Source organism: Balaenoptera musculus, unplaced genomic scaffold, assembly GCF_009873245.2.
Source record: "Balaenoptera musculus isolate JJ_BM4_2016_0621 unplaced genomic scaffold, mBalMus1.pri.v3 scaffold_95_arrow_ctg1, whole genome shotgun sequence".
Taxonomy (NCBI): Eukaryota; Metazoa; Chordata; class Mammalia; order Artiodactyla; family Balaenopteridae; genus Balaenoptera; species Balaenoptera musculus.
Window position 1 is genome coordinate 26,053 of NW_023503273.1, and position 20,620 is coordinate 46,672.

General features: G+C 34.8%; 1 pseudogene; it reads left to right on the forward strand.

Moving 5' to 3' along the window:
- The first annotated feature begins 18,560 nt into the window (after nt 1-18,560).
- On the forward strand, nt 18,561-20,370 carry LOC118889523 (annotated as a pseudogene).
- The last annotated feature ends 250 nt before the right edge of the window (nt 20,371-20,620 follow it).

Sequence of the window (20,620 nt, forward strand, 5' to 3'; positions counted from 1 at the left end):
AATATATATATATATATATATATATATATATATAACAACAGAACACATAAATATACAAAGAATACATTGCCTGAACTTAAGGGAGAAATTGACAGCAACACAGTAACAGCAGATTTCAATAGCCCATTTTAAATAATGGATAGAACATCCAGATAAGAGATCAATAAGGAAACAGATTACTTGAACAACGCTAGGGACAAAATGAACCTAAAGGAAAATACAAATAGTCCTTCAAGAACAGCAAAATACACATTCTTCTCAAGCACACAAGAAACATTCTCTAAGATGGATCACATATTAGGTCACAACACAAGTCTTAACAAATTGAAGAAAATTGAAATCATACCAAATATCTTTTCTGACCACATGGAATGATTAGATATCAATATCAGAAGCAAAACTGGAAAATTCTCAAATATGTGGAATGTAAACAACACACTCTTGAACAACCAATGAACCAAATAAGAAACCAAAGGGTAATTAGAAAATATCTCCAGACAAATGTAAATGAAAACAAATATACCAAAATTTATGTAATGTGACAAAAGAAGTATTAAAGGGAAAGTTCATGAGGATAAAAGCCTACATTAAAATAAGAAGAAAGATCTCAGACAACCTTATTGTACACCTCAAGTAACTAACAAAGGAGAATAAACTAAGCATAAAATTAGCAGAAGAAAACAAAAAATAATTATTAGAGCAGAAATAAATGATATAGATAACTGTAAAACAGGAGAAAAAAAATCAATAGAACAAAGAGCTGACTTTTTGAAAAGATAAACAAAATTGACAAACCTTTAGTTAGACTAAGAAAAAAAGAGAGAGAAGACTCATATATAAAATTATAAATGAAAAAGGGCACATTACAACAGATGCCACAGAAATAAAGAGAATCATAAGAGACTATTAAAAAAATTATACACTGACAAATCGGATAACCAAAAAGTAATGGGTAAATTGCTAGATACATATAACCTGCCAACACAATTTCTTATTTCCATTTTCCTAAATTTCTATAATGTAATTGTATTTCAATATATATCTTTACTTTAAATATCAAAATCTAAAAAGTAAAATTAGAAAAACAAAAGTTAAGTCACTTCATGTATGGTTTAGGCTACAAGGCTGTGCAGGTTTTGTTTTTAGGGTTTTTTTTGAGGGGGAAAATGTATCAATTTTCTGAATACTGCATTCTACCACAATCTGCTGCTTTTAATCCTTCTCTTGTGAATGAATGTAATTCTCTTGCCAAATTATTATGTCACTTGACATTTTAAAAAATATTTACTTGTACCTCTACCTCATTTTAAAAATATTTAAAGCTTCTTGTAACATGAATATATACAATATATGTTCTAAAACAACAATTATACATAAAGAATAAGAGAAATAGAAATTTAAAATAGTAGGTGTCCAGCCTGAATACAAAACAGAAAAATAAATACTCAGATCATAAAGACCTACATCATTGCTATATTGAGGCTCAACTTTAGTTTTAAACTTCCCAGCAGCCAAAGTGAAAATTGAGCTCTTGGTCTTTATCAGAAAAAGAGGACAGTTCTCCATAGAATAGCCTCTTAGAGACATTCTTCATTAGGTTTTCACAGTAGGACAAAGAGTGATATGGTATGTGATGCTCTTCAAAAAAAGGTTCAAAAGTATTTCTCCTGCAAATACATTAAGTGGATATGGAGGGCTTTTATTTATCTCAGGTGGGAGGAACGTTAGGGCAAGAGTTGTTGTTTTATTTTGTCTGGAGAAAAGCTGAAGAGATAATATTAAAACACAACACACTGTAGACAACTCTGTGCAGAACTACAATAATATGGTCAATATATGGAGAATTTCTGATATGCTTCTTGACTTCATCTGAGTTTAGACCTAACTGAATGCTGAAAAACTACATTGACTGAATGTTTTTCTTGTAAATATTACTTCTCTCCTGCAGCCTTCCACCTGGTCTCCATACATATTTCAGTATTTATGTAGACAAATACTTCAGTAGTTATCTTGATTTGTGACTGTGGGACTTTTTGTATTGGCTTCATCAAGCACTTGCTAGCTATTCTATGCAACTTTCAACCTATTAATCAGCTTGATAACTACTGATGATCCTCGTACTGTGTATGTACGGCCTCTAATTGTAGATGCTTTGTTGATGACAGCATTTCTTATAAAACTGCTCATTTAGGAGATAACTTACTAGAGAAAAATATTTTAAAAAGCAAAGAAATGAGTCATTTTTAAAAAGTATTCATGTTCCCCAAAAGTAAGGTGTTTTTTATCTTGTTAATATTTATTTTTTAGTTTGTCTGGTTGAGAGAGGTTTACAAATGTTTGAGTATTAACCAAAATACTTTTGAAAATGATCACAAAGAACTTTAAAATCTACCAACCGCTTACTATTAAAGAATAAGAGTAAATAAGAAATAAAGTGATACACCACCATCACTTCCATCATGCATTTATGTCCCTTCTCATTAGCCTACAATAGTTCCGCAGAACTTTGTGATTTCAAAGTCTTATTCCACTCATGTGCTTCAAGGACTTCCACATCATGGAGTATGCCCATGCAGAGCCCAGCTCATTATTGGTCAACTGAAGCTAAAATAAAAGCTATAAGCTATGCAATGCTATCTTGCTGAGGAACTGAAATGAAGCAGGGTATAATCTAAATGTACACTTCAACATGCCAAAAATACATTAAAAATGCTGCTAGCATATAGATATTGCTGTAGCATATACTATATTCAGAGTCTAAAGATGTAAGATGAACAACTCAGAATTTGTTTCCAGCCTTATAACTCTTACCTAGCTTTTACGGAATAAAGTGGTCAGATCCCACAATTATCAGGTGTCTTGAGCTATCATCTTATAAAAGCCAGTAGAAATTCAGAGAACTTTCTATTTGCTTAAGCAAAGCAAAACAAAATTTCCCAAAAGATTTGTCATCATCTGCAAGGCTCTGTCAGTAATAAATCTATTGGAACTTGTCAGTCAAACCTAACACTAGAGCTTGTTATTTAATACATAACTGTGTCCATCTATCTAATTTCCTGTCACAAATCTCTTTTTAAAAAGCAAACAAGACATGCCTTATGCCAGGCACCAGAAAAGGCCCTCACTAGGACCATATCTCTTGCGCCCATGGCTGCTGGCTTCCTTGCACATTTGGCCCTGCTGGGGCTCCCACATTCCAAGAAGTCATACCACCTCTGTGCCCTGTCCTCACTGGGGCAGACATAAGAACTCCAAGGCAGCCCCAGGATGAGACTCCTGTGGGTGAACCACATGCAGAGGTGGGGATAAAAACCAAAGCTGAACCCCAGGAAGGGCAAACAAGGAAGAAGATTGAAAATCTTTCCATCAGCTGTACAAGCTGCAGATTAAATCCACGTAATCAGCTAGGATAAACAACTTGCATGGTCTTGGTTCCTCGACCTGAAGTCTGGCCTGAGGCTCTGGTGTGAGAGCACTGAGTACAGGATGCTAGATCACTAGATAATTCCTGGCCCCAGGGAAGATTAATTACTGAGAGCTCTCATGGAGACCTCTGTTTGAATCCACGACCCAGCTCCACACAACTGCCAGCAGCTCCTAGTGCTGAACACCTCACAAAAACAACAAACAAGACAGGAACACAAAACCACCCAACAGCACACAGATTACCAAAGCTCACAGACACCCAAAAACACACCATGTGACATGGCCCTGCTCATCAGAGGGAAAAGACTCAGTTCCACCCACCAGAAGGCAGGCACCAATCCCTCCCATTAGGAAGCCTACGCAAGCCACTGGACAAACCTCACCACCGGGGGCAGAGAACAGAAGCAAGAGGAACTATGACTCTGCAGCCTAGGGAAAGGAGACCTCAAATACTGTAAATTAGACAAAATGAGAAGACAGAGAAATATCTTGCAGGCAAAGGAGCAAGATAAAAACCCAAAAGACTAAATAAATGAAGAGGAAAAAGGCAAACTAAATGAAAAAGAATTCACAGTAATGATAGTAAAAGTGATCCAAAATCTTGGAAATAGAATGGAGAAAATACAATAAATGTTTAATAAGGACCTAGAAGAATTAAGAGCAAACAAACAATAATGAACAACAAAATAATTGAAATTAAAAATATTCTAGAAGGAAACAGTAGCAGAATAACTGAGGCAGAAGAACGGATAAGTGAGGTGGAAGATAGAATGGTGGAAATAACTGCCTCAGAGCAGAATAAAGAAAAAAGAATGAAAAGAATAGAGGACAGACTCAGAGACTTCTGGGACAACATTAAGCACACCAACATTCGAATTATAAGTGTCCCAGAAGAAGAAGAAAAAAAGAAAGGGTGTGAGAAAATATTTGAAGAGATTATAGTTGAAAAAGTCCTCAAAATGGGAAAGGAAATAGTCAACTCCAGGAAGCACAGAGAGTCACATACAGGAGAAACACACAGAGACACATATCAATCAAACTAAAAAAATTAAACACAAAGAAAAAATATTAAAAGCAGCAAGGGAAAAGCAATGAATAACATACAAGGGAATCTCCATAAGGTTAACAGCTGATCTTTCAGCAGAAACTCTACAGGCCAGAAGGGAGTGGCAAGACATATTTAAAGTGATGAAAGGGAAAAAACTACATCCAAGATTATTCTACCCAGCAAGGATCTCATTCAGATTTGACAGAGAAATCAAAAGTTTAAAGACAAACAAAAGTTAAGAGAATTCAGCACCACCAAACCAGCATTACAAATGCTAAAGGAACTTTTCTAGGCAGGAAACACAAGAAAAGGAAAAGATCTACAAAAATAAACACAAAAAATTAAGAAAATTTAATAGGAGCATACATATCAATAATTACCTTAAATGTGAATGGTTTAATTCTCCAACCAAAGACACAGACTGGCTGAATGTATACAAAAACAAGACCCCTATATATGCTGTCTACAAGAGACCCACTTCAGACCTAGGGATGCATACAGACTGAAAGAGAGGGAATGGAAAAAGAAATTCCATGCAAATGGAAATCAAAAGAAAGCTGGAGTAGCAATACTTTTATCAGACAAAATGATTTTAAAATAAATACTATGATAAGAGACAAGGAAGGACACTACAGAGTCATCAAGGGAACAATACAAGAAGAAGACATACCAAGTGTAAATATCTATGCACCCAACAGAGGAGCACCTCAACACATAAGGCAAATGCTAACAGCCATAAAAGGAGAAATAGACAGTAACACAATAATAGAAGGGGACTTTAACACCTGACTTTCACCAATGGATAGATCATCCAAAATGAAAACAAATAAGGAAACAGAAGGTTTAAATGATACATTAGACCAGATGGACTTAATTGATATTATAGGACAGTCCATCAAAAAACAACAGAATACACTTTCTTCTCAACTGCACATGGAACATTCTTCAGGATAGCTCATATTTTGGGTCACAAATCAAGCCTCAGTAAATTTAAGAAAATTGAAATTGTATCAAGCATCTTTGCTGACCACAATGCTATGAGACTAGATATCAATTACAGGGGAAAAAAAACTAAAAAATACAAACACATGGAGGCTAAACAATATGCTAGTAAACAACCAAGAGATCACTGAAGAAATCAAAGAGGAAATCAAAAAATACCTAGAAACAAATGACAATGAACACATGATGATCCAAAACCTATGGGATACAGCAAAAGCAGTTCTAAGAGGGAAGTTTATAGCAGTACAATCATACCTCAAGAAACAATAAAAATCTCAAATAAACAACCTAACCTTTCACCTAAAGCAATTAGAGAAAGAAGAACAACAAAAAAAGAAAGAAAAAACAAAGTTAGCAGAAGGAAAGAAATTATAAAGATCAGATCAGAAATAAATGAAAAAGAAATGAAGGAAACAACAGCAAAGATCAATAAAACTAAAAGCTGGTTCTTTGAGAAGATAAACAAAATTGATAAACCATTAGCCAGGCTCATCAGGAAAAAAGGAAGAAGACTCAAATCAACAGAATGAGAAATGAAAAAGAAGTAACAGCTGACATCGCAGAAATACAATGGATCATGAGAGACTACTATAAGCAATTATCTGCCAATAAAATGTACAACCTGGAAGAAATGAACAAATTCTTAGAAAAGTACAACCTTCCAACACTGAACCAGCAAGAAATAGAAAATATGAACAGACCAATCACAAGCACTGAAACTGAAACTGTGATTAAAAATCGTACAACAAACAAAAGCCCAGGGCCAGAGAGCTTCACAGGCGAAATCTATTAGGCATTTAGAGAAGAGCTAACACCTATCCTTCTCAAAGTCTTCCAAAATACAGCAGAAAGAGGAACACTCCCAAACAAATTCTCTGAGTCCACCGTCACACTGATACCGAAACCAGAGAAAGATGTCACAAAATAAAAAAATTGCAGGCCAATACCACTGATGAACATGGATGCAAAAATCCTCAGCAAAATACTACCAAACAGAATCCAGCAGAAAAGTAATAGGATCTTACACCATAATCAAGTGGGGTTTATCCCAGGAATGCAAGGATTCTTCAATATATGCAAATCAATCAATGTGATACACCACATTAACAAACTGAAGAATAAAAACCATACGATAATCTGAATAGATGCAGAAGAAGATTTTGACAAAATTCAACACCCATTTATGATAAAAACTCTCCAGAACGTGGGCATAGAGGGAACCTACCTTATCATAACAAAGGCCATGTATGACAAACCCACAGCCAACATCGTTCTCAATGGTGAAAAACTGAAATCATTTCCACTAAGATCAGGAACAAGACAAGGTTGCCCACTCTCACCACTATTATTCAACATAGTTTTGGAAGTCCTAGCCACAGGAATCAGAGAAGAAAAAGAAATAAAAGGAATCCAAATTGGAAAAGAAGAATTAAACTGACACTGTTTGCAGACGACATGGTACTATACATAGAAAATCCTAAAGATGCCACCAGAAAACTACTAGAGCTAATCAATGAATTTGGTAATGTAGCATGATAAAAAATTAATGTACAGAAATCTCTTGCATTCCCATACACTAACAACAAAAAATCAGAAAGAGCAATTAAGGAACACTCTCATTTACCATTGCAAGAAAAAGAATAGGTGAAAGACTTATACTCAGAAAACTATAAGACACTGATGAAAGAAATCAAAGATGATACAAACAGATGGAGAGATATACCAAGTTCTTGGATTGGAAGAATCAACATTGTGAAAATGACTATACTACCCAAAGTAATCTACAGATTCAATGCAATCCCTATCAAATTACCAATGGCATTTTCCTCAGAACTAGAACAAGAAATTTTACAATTTGTATGGAAACACAAAAGACCCCAAATAGCCAAAGCAATTTTGAAAAAGTAAAACAGAGCTGTAGGAATCAGGCTCCCTGACTTCATACCATACTACAAAGCTACAGAAATCATGACAGTATGGTACCAGCACAAAAACAGAAATATAGATCAAGCAATGGAACATGATAGGAAGCCCAGAGATAAACCCACGCACATATGGTCACCTTACCTTTGGCAAAGGAGGTAAGAATATACAATGGAGAAAAGACAGCCTCTTCAATAAGTAGTGCTGGGAAAACTGGATGGCTACATGTAAAAGAATGAAATTAGAACACTTCCTAACACAGTACCTGAAAATAAACTCAAACTGGATTAAAGATCTAAATGTAAGGCCAGACACTATAAAACTCTTAGAGGAAAACATAGGCAGAACACTCCATGACATAAGTCACAGCAACACCCTTTTTGAACCACCTCGTAAAGTAATGGAAATAAAAACAAATATAAACAAATGGGACCTAATGAAACTTAAAAGCTTTTGCACAGAAAAGGAAACCATAAATGAGATGAAAAGACAACCCTTAGAATGGGAGAAAATATTTGCAAATGAAGCAACTGACAAAGGATTGATCTCCAAAATATACAGGCAGCTCATGCAGCTCAATATCAAGAAAACAAACAACCTGATCCAAAAATGGGCAGAAGGGCTAAATAGACATTTCTCCAAAGAATACATACATATTGTCAACAAACACATGAAAGGATGCTCAACATCACTAACAATTAGAGAAATATAAATCAAAATCACCATGAAGAATCACCTCACACTGGTCAGAATGGCCATCATCAAAATATCTACAAACTATAAATGCTGGAGAGGGTGTTGGGAAAAGGACACCCTCCTCCACTGTTGGTGGGAATGTAAGTTGATACAGCTGCTATGGAGAACAGTAAGAAGGTTCGTTAAAAAACTAAAAATAGAACTACCATACGACCCAGCAATCCCACTACTGGGCATATACCCTGAGAAACCATAATTCAAAAAGAGACGTGTACCAAAATGTTCATTGCAGCACTATTTACAATAGCCAGTACATGGAAGCCACCTAAATGTCCACTGACAAATGAATGGATAAAAAAGATGTGGCACATATATACAATGGAATATTACTCAGCCATCAAAAAGAATGAAATTGAGTTATTTGTAGTGAGGTGGATGGACCTTGAGTCTGTCATACCGAGTGAAGTAAATCAGAAAGATAAAAACAAATACAGTATGCTAACACATATATGTGGAATCTATAAAAACGGTACTGGAGAACCTAGTGGCAGGGCAGGAAAAAAGATGCAGACGAAGAGAATGGACTTGAGGTCACGAGTGGGGAAAGGGAAGCTGGGACGAAGCGAGAGAGTAGCATTGAGACGTATACACTACCAAATGTGAAATGAATGGCTAGTGGGAAGCTGCTGCATAGCACAGGGAGATCAGCTCGATGATTTGTGACCACCTAGAGGGTTGGGATAGGTAGGCCCAAGAGGCAGGGGATATGGGGGGAGATATATATATATATATATATATATACATATATATATATATATATATAGCTGATTCACTTTGTTGTACAGCAGAAACTAATGCAACATTGTAAAACAATTATATTCCAATAAAGATGTAAAAAATAATAAAAGCAAACAAGGTAGTCCTTCAAAATTAGATAGATGAGTACATTGCTTCCTGAAGGAATGGTAAAGGATCATGCTTCCTTTTTATCCCCCTGCACTTAGCAAAGAACAAGACATATAGTAATTCTGAAAATTAATGCCATGCTATATTTTATATTACCATACAGTTTAAAAATGCATCAAAAACACTCTCTAATTTGATCCAGGTGTTATCATTATGTATTCATAACTCTCATTATTTTACAAATGAGGACTGTCCCACTCATAAGGCTGTGACTTGCCAAAATTCAAATGACTGTCATGACTGGATCATTAGACAGCCTGAACTAATGTCATGATTGTCTGACTTCTAATTCAGTGCTCCCTTTAGAATGGAACTTCTTCAGCATTTTAAACAACTAAAGATTCTTGCATTCATGTATAAAATAAATATTTATTGGGCACCTTCCATGCATGAGACTGTGAAAAAGATACAAGGCAGGTGTGAATATGTGATGTTTGAATATTATATATTCTTCAGACAGAGGCAACTTTAGAAGAGAGAAGGATGATCCTGGATCCATGGCAGTTCTCTGAGGAAATCACTGCATTTATTGACCATGGAATCAACAGGCAAAATTTTCATGAGGTTTGTCATTCACTCTCAGGACACTATCCTGAGAACCTGAGAAAAGTCTTTCATATAACCCAAGATTCTACTCCAGCTCTTTCAGCTCATCTTCACCACTCAGCTACTAGAACAGCAAGCAAACCATGCATATTTGAATATTCACTAACAGCTTTACCGTAAAATTCCAGGTAACCCAAAAGTTTCATGAGGACAATTTTTTTTTAACTGAGGGTGAATAGGGAACAAAGGGAAGCTGTGAGCATGCATACATACATAGCCAGCTTATGCAGTGGCATAAGAAAGCCCACAGAGAAATTCAAATGTTCTCAATTTTGAGGCCATGAAAAAATTTTTAGCTAAGTTATTTTTTTATTGTGGTAAAAAACACATAACATAAAATTTACCTTCTTAATCATTTTTAAGCAGTTCAGTAGTGTTAAGTATATTCACATTGTTGTGAAACAGATCTCCTAAATTTTTCATCTTGCCAACCTGAAAATACATTCCCAATAAACAACAACTCTCAATTTCCCTCTCCCCCAGCCCGTGGAAATCTACCATTCGACCTTTTGTTTCCATAAATTTCACTACTTTTCGTACCTCATATAAGTGGAATCATATAGTATTTGTCTTTTCGTAACTGGCTTATTTCACTTGGCATAATGACCTCAAGGTTCATGCATGTTTTAGCATGTGATGGGATTTCCTTCCTTTTTAAGTCTGATCAATATCTCATTCTATATACCTCACAATTTGTTTATCCATTCATCCAAATGAATGGACATATGTGTTGCTTGGCTGTTGTAAATACGGTTGCTATGAACAGGAATGTGTAAATATCTCTTTAAGCCACAGCTTTCAATTCTTTGGGGTATATATCCAGAAATAGGACTGCTGAGTGATATGGAATCCATATATGAATATATGGAATCCATGATATGGAAAGTTCTTTGAGGAAACTCCATACTGTTTTCCATAGTGGTTGAACTATTTTACAATCCCATCCACAGTGCACATGTGTTCCCATTTCTCCACATCCCTGTCAACACTTGCTATTTTCTGTTTTTTCTTTTATAGTACTCAACCTAGTGAGTATAAGATGATATCTTATTATAGTTTTGATTTCCATTTCTCAGATTAGTGATGTTGAGTATCTTTTTATATGCTTGTTGGCCATTTGCGTATCATCTATGGAAAAATGTCTTTTCAAGGTCTTTCCACACTTTAAAATCAGATCATTTGATATTTTGTTGTTGAGTTATAGGAGTTCTTTATATATTCTGAACATTAACTCCTTATCAAATATATAATTTGCAAATATTTTTCTTCCATTCCATAGATCGCCATTTTTTTCCTTCCTTTTTTTTTTTTTTTTGATGAGGACTTCTAAGATCTACTATCTTAGCAATTTTCAAATGTGCAATACAGTATTATTAACTATAGTCACCATGCTGTACATTACATTTCCATGACTTGTTTATTTTATAACTGGTAGTTTGTACCTTTACCAATTTTGCCAACTCCCACCCCCCATCCCCTGTCTACCCCTCATTGTTTGCCTTTTCACTCTGTTAATTGTGTTCTTTGATATGCAAATTATCCATCTTATTCTTTTGCTGCCTGTGCTTTTGCTGTCATACCCATGAAATCATTGCCAAGTCCAATGTCATGAAGCTTTTCCCCTGTTTTTCTTCTCAAAGTTGTATAGTTTCAGGTCTCATGTTTAGCTCTTTAATTCATTTTCAGTTAATTTCTGTATATGCTGTAGGATACGGATCCAACTTTATTCTTTTGAACGTGCATATGAATTCTTCCAACACCTTTTGTTAAAGAGACTGTCTTTTCCACATTGAATGGACTTGGCACTCTTGTGGAAGATCATTTGACCATATGTGAGAGGGTTTATTTCTGGGTTCTCTATTCTATTCCGTTCATCTACTTATTTGTCATTATGCCAGTACTACACTGCTTTGATTACTGCATCTTTGTAATGTATTTTGAAATCAGGGAGTTTGTTTTCCAACTTTTTTCTTTTTTCAAAATTATTTTAACTACTGGGAGTCCCTTAAAATTACCATAAGAATTCTTCTTTGCCAAGAAACCATGAGAATAAAGTAACAGTGGGAATGCAAATTGATACAGCCACTATGGAGAACAGTATGGAGGTTTCTTAAAAAACTAAAAATAGAACTGCCATATGACCCAGCAATCCCACTACTGGGCATAAACCCTGAGAAAACCATAATTCAAAAAGATACATGCACCTCAATATTTATTGTGGCAGTATTTACAATAACCAGGACATGGAAGCAACCTAAATGTCCATCAACAGATGAATGGATAAAGAAGATGTGGTACATATATACAATGGAATGTTACTCAGCCATAAGAAATAATGAAATTGAGTTACTTGTAGTGAGGTGGATGGACCTAGAGTCTGTCACACAGAGTGAAGTAAGTCAGAAAGAGAAAAACAAATATCATATATTAATGCATATATATGGAATCTAGAAAAATGGTACAGATGAACCTATTTCCAGGGCAGGGATAAAGATGCAGACGTAGAGAATGGATGTGTGGACACGGGGGATGAGGTGGGGAGGGTGGGATGAACTGGGAGATTAGGATTGACGTACGTGAACTGCCATGTGTAAAACAGATAGCTGATGGGAACCTGCTGTATAGCGCAGGGGGTTCAGCTTTGTGCTCTGTGGTGACCTAGATAGTGGGATGGTGGGGAAAGAGGGAGGCCCAAGAGGGAGGGGATATAGGTATACATATAGCTGATTCGCTTCATTGTACGGAAGAAACTAACACAACATTGTAAAGCAACTATACCCCAATAAAAATTATTTTTTCTTTTAATTAACCTATTTCTGTTTAATTTATCTAGGGTCTGTAAGAAAGTAAAGCTCACTACATATCCATTTATAAGGTACCTTGTATATGAAGTACTCTAGATACTATAATGTGCAGAATGTCTGGTTTTAGAGAAGAGCAATAGAAGAGCTTCAGTGGTGCTCCATCAGTGAGGCCTGTGAAAATTGAGGTTTTTGCACATTGTTGTTCTCCCAACATTTAGGACAGTGCCTGATATGTTGTAAATTCTCAAAAATATTTGTTGAAAGAATGAATATAGGCTGAGGACAGCAATGTGATATGAATGAAGCCAGTTCACCTACAGGTTTCCAGGAACCACCAGTGCACTATCCCATGTGTTTTTTAATTCCATTAATTGATCAATTATTAGTATTATCCATGCACATAGTTTAAAAATTATTTACATGAGACATAATAAAAAATATTCCCTATGCCATTCCTCTCCACTTTGCATTTCTGCTACCAGAGGAAATAACTGTCTATTCTTTTAGCTGTGTATTCCGCCATGTATCACTGTACCTCTAAGTAGCATAATTACACTACTATTTCTATGCTTTTAAAAAAATTATATATTGACTTTCTACTATGGAAGAAAAGATTTAAGTCCTTCACACTCTCTAACAATGCGTGCAGACATAAGTACATGTGTGCACATACATGCACACATACACAAGCACATGTGCACTCTTGCCCTTCCCTATTCTCCCAAGTTATATCACACTTCTTAGTAAACATAAACATTAATTGTTTATACGACTCTTAGCAAGTAGATAGTAACCAAAAAGTGCATTTTCCTTCCACGTATGGCAGTTGTTATCCCCATAGTTAATACTTGCACTTATTTATTGCAGTTTTTCTACATACTATTTTTTTTTTTACTTTATACTCAAATTCTCTACCAGAGATGTAAATCTCTCAATTTGTTCAGTTTATCAAAAATCTGTAAATTTAATTTATTTTCTTCAAGGCATTTTTTCAAGAACCTTTCTTCCCCCTGTTCCACATCGGGCTGATGGCTCACTGAGTCCATTGCATAGCTGTGCTCTTTTTTGTCTCCCTTCAACATCACCCTAGGAATTCCCATTCCAATTTTCTATGTAGGCTTCCTTGTTTCTTGTTATCCTATGTTTCACTCTTTCTTAGACTGTTCTTTCATTTTGGAGGAGCAGCACAACCTCTAGTAGATTCCTGAAAAGAGCACCTGGGTGGTAGAACTTTGAGATCTTCCATACCTGAACATACCTTTATTCTATCCTAACGTTTGACTAATAGGCTGATTGGGTATAGAATTCAAATATTTTTAAAGGATCTCTCAAAATTTTAAAGGTATTGCTCTATTATTATATTCTAGCTTGCAGTGTTTCTGTAGAAAATTCTAAACTTTACCTTCCAATCCTTATATTAAATTATTAATTTCTGCTATCACATTTTTTGTACTTCAGGAAATCCTTTGAGTTATCTGAATGCTTCTTTTTCATAGCCTCCTGTTCTTTTTTCTTATTTCTGTAAGGATAGCAATTATGCTTTTTAAAAATTCTTTCTGCTCCCTGCATTGTCTCTGTTTTCTATAAAGTCGCTTTGATGTTTAGACTTATTTTGTTCCCTGTCTTTCTTGTTATAGGGTTTCCTCAAATATATGGCAATTAAATTTAAGAGTAAACCACATAAAACACTAACTGGAAACTCTGAGCATGAATGAGGCTTGATGAACCAATATATGGTTGGTTTCATGTGTGACAATATGTTTGGGCTGTTTCTTAGGGGAACTCCCAAGAGTCAGCATCTATAGATCTCTTCTCCTTGGTTACTAAGTTTCCCAGAGAAGAATCTTTTAATACTTTATTTGAGAGGAATATGTCTGGTTTCCATAATTCTGGAGTCTTACTGGGGGAAAAAATACTTGGGTTCTCATCATTTTAACTTAATTTCTCTGTAATGAGTATCCTTATATTCTGCTGTACTTGGAACCCTCCAGTGCTGAGTATCTCTATTCAACATCTTAAGAGACCAAACTTTCAGTCTTCTTTAACTGTAGGAGACGCAGTTCCTCAAATACATAGAATCAGGAGGGGACTTGGGGATCTTACTCCCACATTTAGAGGTTCTTGTTCCAATGCCTGAGCACTTCTGAAATTCTGGGTCACACATTAGCTTTCTCCTGGGTTGCTTCCATGCCACCCTATCACTTCCTGGCTTAGGATTCAGCTTTCCCTTGTTTGCTAAATCATATGACTTCCAGTTTCAAAAATTTTGCTGTTGTCATATTCTTTCCTGTTTTCTTTCCTTATGGGTTTATGTCTCATTTAGCTTTTTCTCATTCCCATTTTTAGTGAGGTGTTAGGAGAAAACAGAGGTAAATTGTTGACTACAATTTAGAAATTTTTACACTAATCTCCAACTTTTCTTTTAAGTTACTTTTTGCAAATTACAGTATTTCATAGGAAACAATTTTTATAATGCTGCCTAAAAATCAGCGTTTCCAAACTTGATAGAAGTTGGCCATATATCACTGACAGAAAGATTACTTTCTTTTGAACTTAATTTCTAAGCTTATTTAGTCCTTGAAAATTGTCTATTTTAGCATAATAAAGTATTCCATCTCTATATCTATTAAGGGAACATGAAGGGGGGGGTAATTAGTTTTTTTTTTAATACAGTTACTATCAAGCCTGTCAAAACAATTAAAATCTGTTTGCTTTTTTGTTACTTGAAAATATTACATATCTTATTTCAAAAAATGAGAAAAGAAATTTACATGGCAAATAATGTTTTAATCACAGTTTGAATATAAATACCCATTCAATAGTTTATTATTTTATGCAAAGTTATTAGCTAAAAATTACAAATGTAGTAGTATATTATTCTGCAACTGAAGACAGAAACTGGACTACAGGTATACTCTATCTTCTTTATATTAATATAATATAATGTAATATGACATAATATAATATAATAATATTTTTCTTCCTTATATGTAAAAATGAATTGCTATACAAAAACCCTAGCACACTGGAAGAATCCAGTAATTATTAGCACCCTCCTGCTCTTCCTTTTCCATTATTTCTATTTGCTTATCACCAACACTGCATGTTACATTGCACATGTAGTGAAGGAAAGACAACAGTTTATATTATTTTACTCATTCATGTCATCTATGTTGTGTTCAAAATCACTTGAGCTTCATTATTTCATCAGAAATGTTTTAAAGATGTAAATTCTTATGAAATACCTTAAGACTAATTTAGTAACTATTCTACTAAGTCAAACAACAGTTTTTTGCATGAAATCTGTTTTGCAAGGTCAGCATTGATTTAAAAACAGATGTGCAACTTAGATTTCATGTTATTGCTGCATTCAGGCAAGAGAGGAGGGCTATAGTAGATATGCATGCAGCAGAAGCAAAATCATGTATAAATTTATATTATCAAAATCTCCACTTTGCATTGTAATAGTCCGTTAAGGTTTGAATAAAATTATTCAAAATTTGAAATTTGTTCCCACTACTTTTTTTTAAGATTATTTATTTATTTATTTATTTATTTATTTATTTTTGGCTGCATTGGGTCTTAGTTGTGGCACACGGGATCTTCATTGAGGAATGCAGGTTCTTTCATTGCAGCGCGGGGGCTCTCCGTTGTGGATTGCGGGATTCTCTCTAGTTGTGGCGTGCAGGATTTTTTCTCTTCTCTAGTTGTGGTTCACAGGCTCCAGGGCACGTGGGCTCTATAGTTGTGGCATGTGGGCTCTAGAGTGCATGGGCTCTGTAGTTTGCGGCATGTAGGCTCTCTAGCTGAGGTGTGTGAGCTCAGTAGTTGTGGTGCGTGGGCTTAGTTGCCCCACGGCATGTGGGATCTTAGTTCCTGGCCAGGGATCGAACCCACGTCCCCTGCATTGTAAGGCGAATTCTTTACCACTGGACCACCAGGGAAGTCCCCTCACCACTTTTTAAAATAATAAATAATTTAGAAACAACTATTTAATAGAGTTCATTAGAAAATTCTATTGTTTCATGTTGTAGATATAAAATATTTGCACACACACAACATATACACTCAAAACACATCACAAACATATTAAGCCTTCTAATGTTGTAGGATAGTCTTTCAACTCAATTACACTCTTTAGTCCAAACAAATAAATGGCCATTCCAATTTTAGATGATGTTGTCCGATTCACATTAATCCACCTTCCCATTTAAATGCCTACAAAAGCACAGAGCAAGGTGTAGAACCTAAATAGCCATGGGAAGAGTTGCTTTTAGTAGAGAAGCAGGTCTATGAGGCAAAGACCAACTTGTGCTTAGCATGTGTAAAAGTGATATGGACAAGCAAAATATGCATAAGGGAAGACTTGTATTGTTCTCATTTTATATTGCCATATTAGTGTCTCAAGGATGGGGATATAAACTAAAAGTTTATTGGTCACTCATCTACCACTTGGAAAACTTTTAAAGTCACAGATAGCTACCTCTTCAGTATTTATTGCTAAATTTCTTAAGGAAATTATAGTTCTCAGTGATGCATCATTGCAAGAGGCGAAATGGAATGATCAGTAACCAAAAGTTTTTAAAAATTTCTAATGTATTAGAGCTCAGATATTTTTAAAAAAATACTCAAAAACTGAAAATAAGAACTCAAGAATAGGTTTATGATGGTAATTTACAGCAATTAAACATATGGAGACATATTTATAGTTACTGTAAAGAAATTAATCACAAGAGATAAAATGATATATAAAAGAAAGTTATAATATGAAATAATTATATAATAATAATAACACAGGTTTATAATTCTAAATTGTATTGGCACACATTGGGAATTGATGAAAAGATGTAGTAAAAGATGCTAAATATTTCAACTTACATAAGGAGAAATCAAATATATTGTTCTCAAATTTTATAATTATAGAAAATAATAGTTACAAATATAAGTGTAAATTTTATAAAATAGGCAAAAGTAAAAATAAAAGTAATAGGTATTAAACTGGCAATTTTCTTAAGACAATACCAGTATTTTATTTTTTTTTAAAGGATGCAGTGTCAAAAGTAGTCTCATGGACTGTTTCTGAAAACATAAATTGATATAGCCTTCTTAGAAAGAAGTTTGGTGATATACTTCTGTAGGCAGTAATAACTGTACTTGTTGATCCATTAAATCTAAGTCCTATAAAATATGCCATGAGGTTAAAATTCAACTATGATGTATGTGCAATAATGTTCAATGCAGCATTATTTATAATTAGCTATAAATTTGAGTGAACAAATAAAAACAAGTTATATGTCTAACAACAAAAAACAGATGCATAAATCATAGTATACATCTTTAATATGATGTTCACATTAAAATTATTTTTCAAGGAGTATGTAATGTCATGCCATGGAAATCCTTATGTTATAATTTCAAATAAAAGGTAGAATATATATGGTATGACGATGATTTTTGTTAAAGAAAAATATGCATATCAAGATAAAAAAAGAATAAGTGTTATATGAAAATATTGTTAAATATTATTAATAGGTGGTAGAATTATAGGTAGTTTTTACTTGCTCGCTCAAAGCATTTCGTTTTTTGTTAATTATCTGTAAATGAGTATATATTGCTTCTAAAATTGAAAGAAATAAAGCTAAGTGATAACATAAAAATTGTAACCCCAAATTTTATTAAAGGTAAATAAGCATGACATTTTATTGTGCTTTGCTTTATTACATTTTTCAGATACTACATTTTTCACAAATTGAACTTTTGTGGCAACCCTGCATCAAGCAAGTCAATTGGTCCCATTTTTTTCCGACAGCACTTGCTCAATCCATGTCTCTGTATCACATTTTGGTAATTCTAAAAATATTTCAAACTTTTTCATTATTATTATGTTTGTTATGGTGATCTGGTATCACTAATGTTTGATGTTACCATTGTAATTGTTTTTGAGCACCAGAAACCATGCCCATAAAAGATGGCAAACTTAGTCAATAAATGTGTGTGTTCTGACTGCTCCACGGACTGGACTTTTCCCCATCTCTATCCCTCTCCTTGGACTTCCCTATTCCCTGAGACCCAACAATATTGAAATTAAGCCAGTTAATAGCTGTACAGTGGCCTCTAAGTGTCCAAGTGAAAGGAAGAGTCCCTCCTCTCTCACTTTAAATCAAAAGCTTGAACTGATTAAGCTTAGTGAGGAAGGCATGTGAAAAACTGAGACAGGCCAGTCTAGGCCTCTTGCGCCAAACAACAGCCAAGTTGTGTATGCAAAGGAAAAGTTACTGAAGGAAATTAAAAGTGCTACTCCAGTGAACACATGAATGATAAGAAAGTGAAACAACCTCGCTGATATGGAGAAAGATATAGTAATCTGTTTTTTTTGTTTTGTTTTGTTTTGTTTGTTTTTATTTTTTAAAAAGATTTAGTGGTCTGGGTAGAAGATCAAACCAGCCACAACATTCCCACAACATTCCCTTCAGCCAAAGCCTTAATCCAAAGCAAGGCCCAAACTCTTTTCAATTCTATGAAGACTGAGAGGCATGAGGAAGCATAAGAAAAAAAGTTTGCCTCTATAAGCTGTCTCTACAACATAAGAGTGCAAGATGAGGCAGCAAGTGCTGATGTAGAAGCTGCAGCAAATTATCCAGAAGATCTAGCTAAGATAATTAATGAAAGTGGCTACACTAAACAACAGATTTTCAATATAGACAAAACAGCCTTATAGTGACAGAAGATACCATCCAGGACTTTCATAGCTAGAGAGGAGAAGTCCATGCCTGGCTTCAAGCCTTCAAAGGATTGGCTGACTCTCTTGTTAGGAACTAATGTAGCTGGTGACTTTAAGTTGAAACCAATGCTCATGTACTATTCCAAAAAGCTTAGGGTCCTTAAGAATTATGTTAAATCTACCCTGTCTGTGCTCTACAAACGGAACAACAAAGCCTAGATAACAGCACATCTGTTTACAACATGGTTTACTGAATAGTTTAAGCCACTGTTGAGACTAATTGTTCAGAAAAAATATTCCTTTCAAAATATTACTGCTCCTTGATAATGCACCACGTCACTCAAGGCTCAAATGGAGATGGACAATGAGATTAATGTTGTTTTTATGCCTGCTAACACAACATCCATTAGGCAGTCCATGGATCAAGAGTAATTTTTCCTTTCAAGTCTTGTTATTTAAGAAATACATTTTATAAGGCTATAGCTATTGTAGATAGTGGTTCCTCTGATGGATCTCCACAAAGTAAATTGAAAACTGTCTGGAAAAGATTCATCATCCTAGATACCATTAAGAACAGTAGTGATCTATGGGAAGAGGTAAAAATATCAACATTCATAGGAATTTGGAAGAAGTTGATTCCAACCCTCATGGATGACTTTGAGGGGTTTAAGACTTCAGTGGAGGAAGTGACTGCAGATGTGGGGAAAACAGCACGAGAACTAGAATTAGAAGTGGAGCCTGAAGATTTGACTAAATTGCTGCAATCTCATGATTGCAGATCATCAAAACTGACAGATGAGGAATTGCTTCTTATGGATGAACAAAAAAAGTGGTTTCTTGATATGGAATCTACTTCTAAGGAAGATGCTGTGAAGATTGCTGAAAAGCCAACAAAGGATTTAGAATACTGCATAAACTTTGTTGGTACAGAAGCAGCACTGCTTGAGAGGATTGACTCCAATTTTGAATTTTCTATTGTTGATAAAATACTATCAAACAGCATTGTATGCTACAGAGAAATCATTAGTAAAAGGAAGAGCCAATCAGTGCAGCAAACTTCATTGTTGTCTTATTTTAAGAAATTGCCGTAGCCACCTCAGCCTTCAGCAATCACCAGTCTGATCATTCAGCAGCCATCAACATCAAAGCAAGACCCTCCACCAGCAAAAAGATTATGACTTGCTGAAGACCAAAATGATGGTTAGCTTTTTTAACAATAAAGTATTTTTTTACTTGAAGTATGTACATTGTTTCTTTTAGACATAATGTTACTGCACACTTAATAGACTACAGTATAGTTACACGTAACTTTTAAATGCACTGGAAAAGCAAAATAATTGTCTTACTCTCTTTATTGCTCTATTTGTTTTATTGTGGTGGTCTGGAATCTCTGAGGTATGCCTTTATTACATGTATTCCAATGTTTCT